This window comes from Megascapheus bottae, chromosome 4 (genome assembly GCF_031878675.1).
Source record: "Megascapheus bottae isolate mThoBot1 chromosome 4, mThoBot2.hap1, whole genome shotgun sequence".
Taxonomy (NCBI): domain Eukaryota; kingdom Metazoa; phylum Chordata; class Mammalia; order Rodentia; family Geomyidae; genus Megascapheus; species Megascapheus bottae.
The window spans coordinates 29,926,556-29,943,948 of NC_143512.1; positions in this window are offsets into that span (position 1 = coordinate 29,926,556).

Below are 17,393 nucleotides of genomic sequence, written 5' to 3' on the forward strand. Positions count from 1 at the left end.
TATTATTATTTACTTTCCTCTCAGTGTTTTGGTTCAAGATAGCTGCCTAATAACCTCACACATGCAGGAGAGTTTTCATCCTAATAAATGCTTTCAGAAGCCTAGTAAGCTGAGAAAGGAACAGAAAAGAGTATCCATTAGTTTCATTTTATTCTCATTCCATAATAAACTTTCACTGCATCTTTGAACATCAGATGTGGAACATGGCATCTAAATGGCGATTGGAGTCCTTTCTGGAAGGACCTTGGGTCCCTTAACAGCAGGAACTGTAATGTGGCCCACTCTGAAGCATTTTTAATGCTTCAAGTCAGGGTAAAAGGAAAAAATAAATAACTTCAAAGGCTAATGAGGCTGGAAAATTCAGTGAAGCCTTGTTAGTTTATAATCTCAATGCAAATTAAGTAGAGTTCCCAAAATATTATGGAATAATTTTATATCATTTTAAGCAAACAACTTCAACAAGTATGAATTAATCAATTATTTATGTTTGGATTTCTGAGAGAAACCCTAAAATTAATAAGACAAGGCTTCTGTACTCAAGTGGCTTGTAGTTTAGTAGGAGAATAAAAATGTAAACAAATTAAACAATAGCAAATATTTACTATTCGTCATGGACATTTTAAAGATGACAACAGTGAAACAGAGATAGAAATTATTGCTTTTGCATGTTGTCTGCTCTGTGGTATCAAAGAGAGAAGATTTGCTGATGAGACGTGTATATCAGATAGGTATTTCCCTTTGTACAGGTTTAAGGGGGAGGCATCACTTGATTCTGGAAGAATGAATAAATGTCTTAAGAAATGAGGTAATAACTTTGGGATCCAAAGGACTCATAGAACATGAATGTAGAGTGATTTAAGTGGGAAAATGTGAAATCTGAAAAAAAAACAGCTATTAGACAAACTATTAGGCAAATACCTGAACATACAAAATGCTTGGAAACACTATAAGTAATTGGGCAAAGCAGAGATTTCCAGTATATGGCAACTAGTTTTAAGAATTTGTGGAAGATACACAGATCCAGATACTCTGGTAAACTATAGATAATTTAATGGCCACTGGTTAATAATTAGAGGATATCCTGGCTTTCATAGTTGGTGTGGGTGACCATTTAGCTGAGATGTAAATGGAAATGGTAAGAAAATATTAACTTGTTTTTCCATCTTTACCAGACCTTATAAAGGCAACAAACTAACTAGTCAATGACAGTGACAAAAGCAAAACCATTTTCCTATGTTTTAATCTTTATTTGAATTTCTTTGTATTTTTCCTCCAATTATACATATAGTCAGTGTTCAACTGACCATTATTAAAAACAATGAAATAAATTGAAACTTACAGAATAGTATGTCTGTTGTGCACAGAAAAAAATAAATTAAAAATTAAATTAAACTTCATCTATAACATAATATGGATTCATTTCCTATGTATTAGCTCTTTTATAGAAAAAATGAAAATATGGAAACAGAATGGTTTTCTAGATCTTACAGTTTACAGATATATCAATCAGTTTTAACCACTTCAAACAAGCAAGATATTGATTAACTGGCTATTATAAATGAGATGCATTCTGTTTTTTTTTTCCTTACAAGTACCATGATTGCTCTAGTAACTTCTTTTATATAGCTTAGGGACAACTTTTTATTTTGCTGATATACAGCAAGTCATGAATGTCATTTACTTGTTGACAAAAGATACTAAGATGAAGACAGGAATTATAAGTTGCAAGTATGCATACTATGTACTACTAATCAACTATTCTGAGTTCAGTGTGACAGAACATCATCCCCCATTCCTCTGCCCCCCCCCAACACTTACCTGAAGTGGGATTATTACAGCTACGCAGCAAGGTACACTGTCAGGAAAGGAAGCCCCTTTGTCAGCCAGTCCCATAAGGCTGCTATCTATAACAAATGGAGTCATATCTATGCAGGCTTTTCCTCTTTCCTTCCTTCCTTCTTTCCTTCCTTCCTTCCTTCTTTCCTTCCTTCCTTCCTTTCTGTTATTTTTTTTTGTAGGTCATGAGGCTTGAACTCTGGGACTGAGTGCTGTCTGTGAGCTTTTCAGCTCAGTGCTATTGCTCTAACATTTGATCCACTTTTGGTTTTCTGGTGTTTAATTGGAGATAAAATTCTCGTGGACATTCCTACCATTGCTGGCTTTGAACCATGATCCTCAGATCTCAGCCTCCTGAGTAGCTAGAATTACAAGCATGATCCACTGGCACCCAGCTTCTAGATTGGTTTTTGAAGGTTAATTATCATAGAATATTTTCCATGAAAAAATTGTATCTTGAGAGAATACTGTATTTGCATGTTTTACACAAGGCATTGACCTTTTGAATCCACATTGGTATGAAAGACTAAGAGCAGACAAACCATGATTCTAACAGGGAAGATGTTTGAAGTTTAGCTCAAAATTTTTACCCATGATCGAATTTTATATATTTCAGGCAGCTGATATACAGTAATAGTTGAAGTATACAATAAATATCATTCCTTACTAATGCATTATATTTTGTTAGCTAGATCAATATTGCTGTAATTTCCACACATTAGCATCTCATTGCTTTGAAGTACATAAAAATATTTACATTAACACTGATCAAAATTGCAACAGTGTATATTAAAATATGAATGACATATAAACAGAACTTTCTGTTTCTACTGCCTCCAGTTATTTGTGACCCCAGATTTGAAGTTCAAGTTTATACTTAATAGCACAATTATGTAAATGTGTAATTCTAACACTGAATTACAGCTGGTAATGATCAATAATTATATTTATGTATGATGGGAAGTTAATAATGCCACCATAGATTAATGTAAACAACAAAATTATTTCTGCAGTTGAGAGTTAACCAATCATCATAAACAAATAGAACTAAAACAATCTCTTCAGAGTCTAATTCTTACAGCAGAGTAAACAGATTTTTTTACTCCCAATGAATGTTCAAGCCCTGATTAAAGAGAACATGACTACCAAAAACGCATAGTAGCTGTTTCATTATACTCTTTAATTATTATGACAATCTCCAGAAAGGGGAAAATATTCTGAAGTATTTGATAAGATTTTGTTGTGAAAGAAATAAGAAATTTAAAAAATAGAATTTTCATGAAAGTGAATCTAGATTGCTTTAATAGAAATCCAACAAATATGTACATCTTTTGGTGTAAATACAACAGATGATTATGTAAAGCTATGAAGATATGCCTAGCCATTTTTCAAATAAAAACTATACATTTTTAGAAAGTAAAGATTTTATTTGAGAGAATAATTTTCAACCATTAAAATTTTCTGAACCAAGGATACAACATAGAAATAAGATATAAGAATCACGTCAAACATCTTTTCATCACTGCATGCATAGCAGTTATTTTGTAATCACTGTTGAATGTTGAACTGTATGTAGCTCAATACAAAGAAATGAACTGGAGAAGAACAAATCCAATATTATAAACTAATTATATTTCTTGCTAGGAATTAACTAAATATCATGGTTTTTATTTTTTTCACCACTAAAGTTAACACAAGAAGAATTCAACTTTCCCTAGTGTTTTGATTTGGGGGTTGCCCTCTGCATTATAGGATATTTGCCATCCTCCATGAGCTTGAACCATGAGATATCATAGCAGCTGCCTCCACAATTTCACCAGTCAAATACTTCTGACAGAAGGGTCACTAAGTCTTCACCAAGAAAATGTGCACAGTAAAATGTGTTTCAGTTAATATTTTTAATTTTGTTAGAAACACATCAGATATTATCTCTATTCTTAATCTACACATGTTGCTTTTAATTGCTTGTGATGAGGTTGCAGTTGATGAATATCTTCTCTCTTATTAATTTTTGTTTCTGACATAATTCATTCTATTGACTGTTGACAACATATATAGACAATGTGAAGCAATTCTGCTTTTTCTTCCAATAAATTGACACGGCTACTTTCTAGATGTAAAGACTAATTGCTTTTTTTCTTTTTTATCAGTAATGGGGCTTGAACTCTGGGACTGGACACTGTTCCTTAGGTCTTCAGTTCAAGGCTACTGCCCTGCCCCTTGAGCCACAGTGCCACTTCTGGTTTTCTAGTGGTTAATTGGAAATAAGAGTCTCATGGACTTAGTGCCCCAGCTAGCTTTGAACAGCAATCCTCAGATCTCAGTCTCCTGACTAGCTAGGATTATAAGCATGAGCCACAGGCACCCGGATGACTAACTGCTTTTGAGATAAGAAATTAAAGTTTCCTTTATGAATACACTAATTTTAAGTCGAGTTTCATTGTGTGTGTGTGTGTGTGTGTGTGTGTGTGTGTGTGTGTGTGTGTGTGTGTGTGTGTGCGCGCGCGCGCATGCAATCCTACAGCTTGAATTTGGGGTCTTGTCTCTGTCCTTGAGATTTTTTTGTTTCTCAAAGGATATTCTCAACCACAGGAACCACCAGTGTACTTCAGGTTTTTGGGTATGAATCTCATAGACTTACCTGCTTGAGCTGACTTTGTACCTTGATCCTCAGTTCATAACCTTCTGAATAGCTAGAATTCCATTTATGAGCCACTTGCACTGAACTTAATTTCAGATTTCTTTTACATAACATCTTAACAATACAATCTGGTCTGTTTTCATGTTAAATATACTTTTTTCAGTAATCAAAGGAATGACTGATAGTTCATTTCTTTCTATCTACAGTCTAGCCACCATCATCTCATATGGAAAACAATAATTCTAAGCATTCTTGCAGTAGTTCCTTTGACATGATATTTCTCTCGCACTAGAAATTTTCATACATTGACATGGGATGATGGATAGACATCCTTTACCTGGTCCCTGTGGGTTTTCTAGGCTGCTTAACCAAGAATAATCATTTTCATCCTGGATTTTCAGTACAAAGTGTTCAAAGCAGTGTATTTATGTAACATTAATTTACTCCATAGACATCTCTATAGCACTTGTAATTTATATAAGAGTCCCAGAAATTAACTTGTTTAATTCATACTGTTTAATTCAGATATCTTATTTAATTCATATCAGATAACTGCTAATTTTTTTCTTATCATAGCAATTTTAGGAACATACCAAGCCCTAGTTAGATCAGTAATAGATGGTGAGCAGGAATTCAAACACAGGCAAAATATGTCATAATGGGCAATCTCAACAAAACCAGGCTGCTGCTGGAAAATATGATGAATCATTTAATAAAGGTGGTTTAATATGAAATAAGTGTATATCTACATATAAAGAGTTCCTATTGCTATCTTGTTTTATATACAGAATCCCATGCCTCAGGAAGCTGATTTTTTTTAGTAAGTTTAATTTTTTAGACAAAATCCTAATGTGAGGGTTTTAAAATACAATTCATAAAGTCAGACCTCTGTCTGCACAAATGCATGTGTACATGTGTACATGTGTTTCTTTTTGTAAAAGTTTTTATTATTATAAAAGGTAGGAAAATTTAAAAAATCTGACATTTTTCAGAAAACATGGATTCCTGCTTCCTCTTGAAATAATTGGTGGAAAGAAACACATCAGATTTAGTTTTCTTACCAAGTCACTGTTACAGCTAGACAGCTAATTACTACTATTCTTAAATTAGAAATGCAATCCTGACATTTTTCATTTTCTTTCATCTTTCCAGTTTCACTTGTTTCTCACCTAAGTTTCTGTGAAATCTTGAGTTTGAAACTCTTCAGTCTTGGTAGAGTGGTGACGTTGAGCTGAAGAGCTCAGGGACAGTGCCAAGGCCCAGAGTTCAAGCCCCAGGACAGAATAATAATAATAATAATAATAATAATAATAATAGTAATAAGAAGAAGAAGAAGGAGAAGGAGAAGGAGAAAAAGAAGAAGAAAGCTGGACTGGAAGTATGACATAAGTGATACAGCAAACAAGTGAAAAAGCCAAGTAAGATTGTGAAGTGATGAGTTGAAAACTCTGTAATGCTGCTTGCCCATGCACATGCACACACACATACACACACCCACACCCATACCAAGGGACAAAGTTATTGAAGGTTTTCAGTCATTCATACAGTACTTAATGTGAATTATTTGAATTTAATAGAATGTGAGGCTTTCTAAAATATGCTTAAAGAATTGCAAAAACTTTATAAGGTGTTTGAAATCAACCTAACTTCATTTGGTGTTTCATCTTAATTGAAATGAAACTGGAATTTATATGATGAGAGGATGTTATAACCTTTTAAAGTATGAATGTATTTATCTTCAATTTCTGTGCTGAAGGCAACAGCTGCATCATACCAGTGAACCCTCATCTGATGGAAACATGTGTCTGATTTCTATTTTAGTCCTGGCAGAATAACTGTGAAAGACTTTGGTTGGCACTTAGTTATATTGCTAATATGTCACCTACTATTATTGCTACTGAACCATCTTTTCTGTCACTTCTCTTATCATGTAACACATCTAGAATCCTAATAAATATGGTAGAATTGCATTTTATTTCTAAAAAATAATTTTCATTCTATCCCTAAACACACTCTGATTGTGCGTTTCACACTTCATTTCCTATTTTCACTTAAATTCTGATTCCATTATTTAAAAACTGTCAAACACTTCAGAAAGACTGAAAAGAATGAAAGCAACTAGAAAAATTATACAGTTGGCAGCATTGTGCTAAAGAATAATAAAACTGTACATGTTGATTACTTTATAATCATGAGATCATTTTATTTTTTCTGAAACAAATCCTTGTAAAGGTTACTTGGAATATTGTCAAAATTTCAAAGTCTCTTGGGCCGGGAGTATGGCCTAGTGCTAGAGTGCTTGTCTAGCATGCATGAAGACCCGGGTTCGATTCCTCGGTACCACATACATAGCAAAAAAAGCCAGAAGTGGCTCTGAGGCTCAAGTGGTAGAGCTCTAGCCTTGAGAAAGTCCAAGGACAGTGCTCAGGCCCTGAGTTCAAGCCCAGGACTGGCAAAAAAAAATTCAAAGTCTGGATTTTACTTGAAATATCCCGAGCAAATTTTTCTGTAGTCTATGATATTTCTTGGGAAAATTCTCAAGACTATTGATGGAGATTGTGGTTATTGTGTATGGTTATGTTTTTGAGACTTTATTTCAGGTAGATAATCACAATGGGCTGAATCTCATTTTTCTAAGACATTCATTTCATTATAGAATTCATCCATCCATCTATTGACCTGGCAATTGATTCTTAAATATACCAATTTTCTATGATGTTAACTTTTCTTACAATGTAAAATGCAATGCTACACTGTAGTAATTACAACAGGCAGGTTCAAGGACATTATTCCATTCTATATGCTACCTCTACACACTTTTTCTCCAGTTTCTTCTCCGTGATTTCTAGCACTTAAGAACGGTAGTGTGTTTGAACACAATTTAAGCGCGTTTACAGATGCATACAATATTGTGGCTGACATCTTATTTAAAAGATGCTTCCAGATTCGAAGATGTTTGTAGTACATTGTAGGTCATTTATTCCCATTGCTATTTAATTTTTAATGGGGATATTTTAGGCATCTTTCTATGGTGTGCTTTCATTCTATTATTCTGCCTAGATACACAGTATTTATTTCTTGAATTTACGAAGTAACTTATTTTATACATTTTGGAAAGCTTGCAGCCAGCGTCTTATATCCCCAAATATGAATTTTCTCCCTCCTCCACCCCAGACCCAACTTCTCCTGCTCCTCCTCCCCATCTTTCTCCCCTGCTTCCTGTTCTCTCATCTCCTTTTGAGAATCCACTTATCATATGTTAGAGATTATTATAACAATATTTAATTGGGACAGGGTATTCATCACTAAATTTAGGACCTGGAAGTGATCCCCCAAGAGAAGCAGTTAGTGTAGTTATGATCTTTACAGTTAGAAAAGACAACCAAGAAAAAAAAACACGTATGCTATTAGAACAATTGCACTGTTAGCACAATGAATAATACACATTATAAGAGAAAATGAAGGGCGGGATAGCTAGATTGGTGTCTTTGAGCTGAGGAAATATGTGGTGACTCACACGTGAGGCAGAATCATCTAGAGCAGAGTTGGAATATTGCACTGGAAATATCAACCAGGAAGACTCACTGCATGCTATGCAGGTGGCTTTGGTAAACGAGGAAGGCACATCCCCAGAAATTCTCTGTTGATTCCTATAGCATGTCACAGTGAAGGAAAGAAAGGTTAATCTAGCGGTGCAGCTAAGAAGGTTGAGATTTGAGATGTGACATTTGAAATACTTGTCTAGGAGAATGCAAGGGTGAACTTACTGAAGAAGTCGAAGACTTTAAGCATCACTGATGGCCCCCTGTAGTCAAAGGACAAATCATGTGAGATGGTCAGAAGCTAAAGTGTTTTCTTCTACCCAGATTTATAACTGTGAAGGTAGATTTGATTTTAATTGGAATCAAGAAATAGGTAATGTAATTAAGGGGAGAGTCTTTATAACGTTTTACCATCATAGAGTTTTCTTTAATGAAATTTCTTTGTAAAATTTCAGGCTAAATATTCTTAAAATCAGTAATTTTTATTCAAACTAAGATAATTCACTGGCAAATGGCATAGCAATAAGTGTTTATTTTAAACGATTTAAAATATAATGATAACTAAATTTATTTGAAGCCAAACTTTATTTGATGATTTTTATCATTTTTATAACTCTGATGGAATATCACCTTCAGTAAATTACTAAATGCTTACTTTGTACCCATTGTTTTGAACAGTACCATACTGGCTACATGTCAACTTCGTCAAAATGAAGTTTAAAAAAGTCTGGTGGTCCAGTCATATGAGACCTAGCTGCTTTAGAGACTGTTTAAAAAAAATTATGGGGAAAGAGAGAATAGTACTCTAAAGGTAACAGCCTATTTCTACGTCTCATTTTCAGATTTAGTATTTGAGTCCTATGTTTAAATAAATTTTATTAATGTAACTATTGGGATTATGTTGAAATCTAGAACAAAAATAGCTGTATGCTCAGTGAAGTAATCTATCCTTTTAATAAATACAAAATAGTCTTAATAATGATCCCAATTTTATAGGAAGCAACATGAATTAATGTGTAAAATCATTAAAAAATGCCCTTTCTTGAATCCATGTTAATAGTCTATTAATATTTAACAATTTCCTCATTAAATTTTCCCATCTGATTCTTAAGAAAATCTTCTCCTTACTTAGTATTGCAATGTGTATTAAAGGAAATTTATTTCAATTGCATGTGTTCTTAAAATATATGATTATTATGTTATTTACAGAAAACATGCATGTGTGTGTACCCTAACTGTTCTTATAAGATTGATAAGAGTTGATAGCTGTTCTTATAAGACTGCAAATAAAATATTTGGCCACCAAAATATGTCAATGGTGATGGGAAGAGAATTTCTTATGTAATAGTGTTAATTCTATTATACTCAAGTCTATTGCATAAATTATACAAATTTGTATCTTGTCATTCTAACTTGTATATAATGAAACAGGATTAGTAAAGAGAAAAACTTACCCAAGTCACCCAATAGACTAAACTGTCCAACACAAAAGCCATAGTTGAAAATTTTCCTCTACTGTAGACAAATGAGGAGAATGCCAATTTTCAGCTGTGAGCAATTGACAACTGATAATCTTGTTCATTAACAAATCAAGCAGCTGTTCAGAACTACGGAAAAGCCCCCATGTTGTCTCTAAATACTCTAGTACAAAATCAGTGTAAACCAATTAAGTTACATGATGGAAAACGCATCAGATTCAACTGATGATTCACTTCACCTCAGACTACTCTTCTTTTAGCTTTCAATAATCATCAACCTCCAGAAAATGATCATAGTTATTCCAAAGTGAATTCTACCATTTAAAGGGAAACATACATTTTAGAAGTCTGACAGCCTTTTGTGGCTTTCTGGCTTTCATTTCTTTACCCCTGAAAAAATAATTTAAATCAACTTCAGAAAGTCATGTAGAGTGCAAAATATTGTATTATTTATGTTAGGAATTTCCGTTTGTACTTTAAAAGTTGCTAATCATTGATGAAAGAAATGTTGATGATATTACAAAATCCTTTTATAATTGTTTCAAATATCAAGAGATATTTCATTCAAGTAAGATGACAATCAGCAATCTAATTTACAATTTAAGGCATATGGCAAATCTAACTTGCAAAATTGTTCATATAATTAATATTTTTCACATGAGTGTAATAAAGCACATGGTCTATCTCAGCCTTTTAAAAAAGCTATTATTATTTTTTAATAATTCAGTTCCACACTCATTAAGCAAGAGCAGAGAGTTTATATCAAGATTTTAAAATTATCTTTGTCATCCTATTAGTTTTTGTCTTTTGTTTCAATGAAATCAAAATTTCTGAAACCAGTCACAGAGCAAACAAAATACATCAAAAAGCTGAATAAATTACCTTATTGTATATACATTTATTTGTTTATTTGAAATAGGGAAGGGAAGGGGGGAAACAAGATGATTGGGAGGGGATGGGGGAAGGAACTGGGGACAAAAACCGTGAGAAAGGGTATCAACATGTGAGAAGTAATGTACCTACTACATGACGAATGTAACTGTAACCCCTCTATACATTATCCTGACAATAAAATAAAAAATACAAATAGAAAAAGAAGGAAAAAAGAACATTTTTGCAAAAATAAAAATAAGATGCATATAAAAGGTCATTTATGACAGATGAAAGACTGGTAGTCTAGAAACACTGATTTATGTACTATCCTAGTTTTCATCTCAAAAACTCCCTTAAATTGAGGTCAGTATTGTTCTTAAGATTATGCCATTTTTATATCTGTATAGAAACTCTCAGGTTACTGTGTCTGTCTCATCTATTTAATTTATTTGGTAACAGCTCATTAGGAAAACAATAACATTTTTCACCTTCATGTCTGATAGAAACAAGGATTTCCATGTCTGGTCACTCAGCCCAGTTTTCAATGAAAAGAATGACCCTGAGTTTAACTGTAGAAAGTACATCAAAAGAAAGTGTACTGAAAAAGTTTATGAAGGATACAAGTGATTGAGGCACATATTTGTACTGGACACACTCCTCTGTTGCATATTCAAAGTGATGGGATCATGTTATTGTATTTTTATATCATTTGCAATGTTAATTTATATGAGTTTGATATTGCTTTTGTCTTTTACTTGTGTGTTATTCTGAGAAATCCCTCGGGAAGGAAAGGATTTATATGCTTTGTGTACATGTTCTGTAGACTAAGCACTCTGGCATAATTATTTTTGGCACTCACTAACTGATTAAAACATCCAATTTAACTCATGATCAGTAAGATTAAACCTTTTTAATATACCTCAAAAGTAAATTATCATTTACTACTCAAACATCCCTTTCTGCACTTGTCCCAATAAAGCTGTTCTTTTTTTGTTAATGTACCTTTTAACGAGGATTTCCTTTTATTTCTTCCTTTGGGCAAAACTGCCTTATCCTTTATGGAGAGGTATGAACAAAGATGAGATGGAAGCTGACTAGACAAGTACATGGGTTCCTAATGTCATACCAATTACCAGCCTTTATTTTTGTGATATTCTGTAAGAAATTTGCTGTTGTAGAAAACAAGTGTCTGCTTTGTTTTTATTTGTTATACCAACCAATGTGAATAGTAAACAGGATATAATGTTTGGGAAAAAAAACTTATGACTTGGAGTTAACTATGCTTTATTTAATTTTACATGTTACCTTTTAAAATTTATGTGATAGTTGTACAGTGAGGCCTATTTAATAGAATAGAAAGTACTTCCATATTAGAATTCAAAGTTAAAAGCAATGTTTCAGAGGATTTTTTTTATAAGCGTGCTATGATCCTAAATTAGAATAATTGTAATTTGCAAGTCCTCTAACCTGCTGGGGACCCTTGCTGGGGTTCATCAATGTAATGGAGAGGAGAAGCAAGATGTAATAGATAACATGCACTGGTTGAGTTAGGGCCGCCAGGAGCTTGTAACCAGTCACAGGTATAAGCACTGCACATGCTGGGGGAAGGAGGAATAAAGTCAGATTGGTAGAATCCTCCTGTGTGGATGCTACAGCATTATTATGTACAAATATCCCAGTCATCGACTTCTAGGCATAGGATTAGCATAAAATGAAATAAGAATTTCAGAGTAGAACATTAGCCCCAAAATAGGTCAAGTTAACGGAATAACTATGCTGTCAAAGTTTTGATCCAGATTTACAAGTTACTTTACCCAATGGTTTATAACCCTATATCCCCACACGTAAATGTACAGTATGAAAAATATGTATCCGATTTAGACACCATTGTTATTCCTGAGTAGGTTAAACTACTAAAATGGTTTAAGCAAGGCAGAAAGAATACTTTTCTAGAATTTGTACTAGGTAGAAAAAAAATGCTACAAAGAATTGTCTCAGCCTGGTATGGTGGCTCAATCCTGTAATCCTAGCTACTGAGGAGACTGAGATCTGAGGATCAAGGTTCAAAAGGACCAGAGACTCTTATCTCCAATTAACCTCTAGAAAATGGGAAGTGGGGCATGGCTCAAGGGTAGGGCAGTAGCCTTGAACTGAACAGCTCAGGGACAATTCCTAGGCCTAGGGGTAGGGCTGTAGCCTTGGGTTGAAGAGATCAGGGACAGCATGCAGGCCAAGTTCAAGAGTTCAATCCCTGTGATCCACAAAAGAACAATTGTCTCATGGGTGATCAGGAAATTTAAATCTCACAAAGGTATACTAGATCAGTTGATTACCTTATCCATTGGCAAGAACTATCAGTTGACTTAATGCATCTTAACTTATTGGCTAACAAAATCATGATATTATTAGTAAAGGTTCTACCTCATTCTAGAACTATTAGTAATAATACAAATATCTATTCTATTAACAGATAATTTGTAATAATGAATAATCTCTCCAAATAAAGTCTAAGCTGAATTACTGATCAAGTTGTCTGTAAAAATTTAATATCTTATAACTTTCAAGTATGTCATTTATTTTATAGGGAAAAATGAACTTAAATTTTGGATATGAGAGAAGGTAAACTAGCTGTGCTTAAATTTTCATGAATTGAAAATTCATTGGCTCCTGTACCAATGGAGGACAAGAACAAATGTCTCAAGTCTTAGTTGTGAGGGTCTGATCACAAGCATGTGGTGAAGAATTCATGGATTATTCATGTGTAATTACAGATAGCTATTGTGCTCTTTAAATCATCCCTGTGTCCCATTATGAACCCAAACAACTGAAATTGCAATTGTTATAGTCTGGTTTGGGTTCTGCCATAGAGTGTGGACTCTAATCAATAATGATAAATGGTAAAATTTTACAACAAACAGCCCAAAGTCTTTCTGTCCCCCTCTATAAATCTATACAAACACCAAGCAGAGCAGCTGCAGGGTCTGAAAATTTAAAAGCTAGCACTCACTATACCCCCCACAAGGTTGTACCTCTGTATAAGTTAAAAATAAAAGGCAAAGGGTGGGGGAGAAAAGGAAATGCACAATATATCAATTCTAATAATTCCCATGCTGTTAAGAAGAATTTCCCCTCTATTTAAATGGGAATGAACCCTAGGTTGTTTTCAAGGTCAATCTCAGGTGAAAGAGAGGTCATCTAGAGGTCACTTCAGCTCCCATGCAGGTCAATAACGCCTCTTCACTTTCAGAGCAGACAAGCTCCTCACACCCAATCAATCCACCAACGCTGCTGCTTGCTGCACCAAACGTAATGAACAGTGAATAAATGTAGCCTATCATCACAAAACATGCTTTTTAAGTACCTTTCCTTTTCATGTAAAACCTCTCACTGTCAAATTCTACATTCACTCATCCAGCAGTGAGTAGCAAAAGTGAGAAATCAGACTCTCATTGGGGTTGGTAAAAGGTCACAGCTGACAGACACGGAGGTTAAACTGCCGAGTTAAAATACTGTTCATTACCCACTACAGCTTTGTGCTAACTACACTTCTTTGTGTTATAGTGAAGCAGTACATCAATATGTCCCTCCTCCTAATTTATTAGCAATTGTTGAATTGTATGAGGTGGGGGTGGATGTTAAAAGAGAAATTGATGCCTTATATATGTGCAGATATGTTTATGTATATGTTCTTTTGCTCTTTTAATATTTCTAATCTCATACCTGTTTTTCTACTCTGTACTCTGTGAGATATTGTGTCGATTTGAGAACCAGCACACTAATTAGGGAAACATAAATTACATGATCACGTGTCTCTGGATCATCTGAATTCTTAGTCCCTGTTATTTAGAGTTATTTTAGACACTTTGTTATTTTTCATTCAGACTTTTTTCTTAAAGAGATTTTGTTTGGAACAGTTAATCTTCTCCATTTGAAAGAATTTGATTAAATAGATGAGATCATATAATCTAGGACCAAAATGCAAAACATGTTTTAAAATCTAGTTCATTTAAGATGTAATATGTGCTCATGCTGACAAGCTTAGTACCTACCTACTATATTTTCAGTCCAAAATACAATCTATTTTTAGGAGGAATATGTGATACCTGCATTTTCATTAGTTCTGTTACAGTCAGAGGAACATTTAATAGCAGTGAGTAATCACTGGAGTGTAAGGAAAAGTAGTAATTTTTTTTCTGAGTTCAGTTGACTAAATGAAATGATTTGGTGCTAAATCTGAATGGATTAGAACAACTTTTCAAAAACGAAATTTCATTCTTTGATTAATTAGTACGTAGGTGGAATTCCTTTCATTAAAGTGCAGAGGCTTTATATGTGAAGATACCCATAGAACATAGGGCTTAGTATGTACCAATACAAAAATCACAAATCGTGAGTAAAATAAAGGTTTATTTACATGCTCTGTACACCAATAATCCGATTCAACAAAATTACCATTATCTAGTTACATCTTTAAAAAATGAATTCTGAGATTTATTCGTGAAAAATATATCTTTTCCCCCTCCTGGATGCCTTTTTTCTCAGTGGGACTGAAAATAAAATGTTATGACTTAAATCACAAGAGGCTAACATCATTTTTAGCAACAAGGGCTGCATAATTTCAAGACTATGAGTGAGTGGCTGACTTTAACTAAAATGTTTCAGTTCTGTGCGTATATAGGTACATAAATAATTCAGAATTAATCCCTGCAGAGGGGACAATGGGAATCGTAAATTATCCATGTGCCGTCCTCAACATTAGAGGCAATGAACCTATAGTAACAAACTATGAGTGTTACTCATTACATACATTTCACAGACACCTTAACCTTTTGAATATTAATTTCCCTCTGCAGCTTGTAGCTAGGCAGTATCATTTTTTACATTTTCCTTCTCTCTCCTCTTGCCTTCATTTCCTACTCCCTTTCACGAAACCTCCCAAACAGTAGTTAAACCACAGCTACTGAGTAAGGCATTAAAATATTTTGATTTGCTACAGAAAGGTTTTTTTCTTTAAGCTGCATTTTTTTCTGTAAAAATTCTTAGTATTACATGTAGCCTCTCTATGGAGTATAAGGTGAAATGTAACTGTCTTTATGAAGACAAACAGGGTTGCAAATTTGACAAATTTGTGTCCATAAAGGTTCACAATGTCCTTTGGATTGCATATCCAAGTATCATTTTTAAAGCTAATACGATAATGCAAAATTAGCCTCATTTTCATCTAAAGAATGGAAATAAAGATAAAGCAATAATAGTCCCCAATTAGAAAATTTGTTTTCTTGGGCTGTTAAATTAGGGAGTTTATTTTAAAATGCATGATAAATAAAAGAAATATGTTCTCATTTTAATCATTAAATTGCTCACTGAGTTAAAAAATTCTAATAAGCTTTATAGTTTTTTCTGAAGTGTATTTTTTGACAGGAAATAGTGAAATTTTTTCCAGTGTAATAAATGATACATAGTTCCTATCTAAGTGTTAAGAGAAACTGAAATAATTGTCATAAATATTTTTTCTGATGATGCTTATAAAACTTGCAAGCATACATTTCTAAGTATTTGTATATATATATATATGTGTGTATACATGCGTGTTCACACACATATGAGTTCTGTGTGTATACTTATACAGTCATCTATCCAAGCCAATAACTCTACACAATTGAATAGAAGGCCATCATAGGCATTTAAAATAAAACTAGATTCAGCATGAGAAATTTTTGTTTGTTAGTTTATTTTTAATTTCTACTTACCTTTTGTCAGAAGTCAATGACTAGTTTCCTCATCTCACTTATGCCTGTACTCTAATTTATATACAGTTCATGTTTATAAACAGGGCTATATACATGTTAACATTAAAAACCCTAGTTTAACATTAAAAACCCAATTTCCAAAAATTCTTTTAGTTTTTGCTTAGTTGAATCTCTTCTTTGACAAGATACATTCTGTGCTCATGTATTCATTGATCAGAATATATATCCTTTGTGGGTAGAGAGTTTAGGTAATTTTTGTTCCTACTTTATCTTTATATATGAAAGATAGAAGTATCAAATGAAATACTTTTGAAAAAACATGATTGCAAAATTGGAAGTGACAAGGACTCTTCTGCAATGACTTTATGCTATGGTTTGTATGTGATTTGCTTCCTTTGAGATTCTGTGGCATTTTGGAGAATGTACGGTGGGGTAGCAGGAACTTTGTGAGGCAATTACACATAAGGAAACATTAACAGGGTAATTGTGGGTCTGGATTACTTACCACAGGAGGGAGTTGTTATAAAGTTGTGCACCGTCAAGTGTTCTCATTTTCACTCTACCCACTTGTTATTTTGCTTTTCACCATGCAATGGTGTGGTAGCAGAAATAGTCCTGATGTCGCTGTCCAACTTTGAACTCCCAAACCCAGAACAATGACACAAACTTCCTTTCCTTACAATTTACTGTCTCAGTAATATATTATAGTACTATGGTAATTATAATATAGTAATATATTATACTAATGGAAAAAATGGACTAATACAACTATAGTCACTGCATGGACAAATATTGGGACTAATTATGGTATTCATCAAGGTAACACAGACTTTATTTTTGGTTTTTTTCTTTAATAGTCAACCCTGTATCTCTGGTCCTACTTTTCTGCCATTTATTTTATTAACAATAAAATAGATTCTCAATAAAAATATGATGTGAATCTGCTCCCTAAATTGCATCTATAGTTTAGTTTAATCATATTGTTCAATTAAAATAATTATTTTCTATTAACATAATTGCCAATGCCTATGGTTTGGTGATAGAATAGCTTTACACATTCTTTTTGGTTTACTGAACATGTTTCTCTTTTATATTTTCAAGTCACGTAATGAAAATTTCCCTTAGTTCACATTTCTCTGTCTGTTTGTCTGTCCACCATCTATCTACTTATCTGGGTAATTAAATGAATTAAAAATAGATTTACCACCAGTTGGTTACTATCTCTCAGGCACACAAACATACCATACAATATATTATGAGATTCATAGACCAA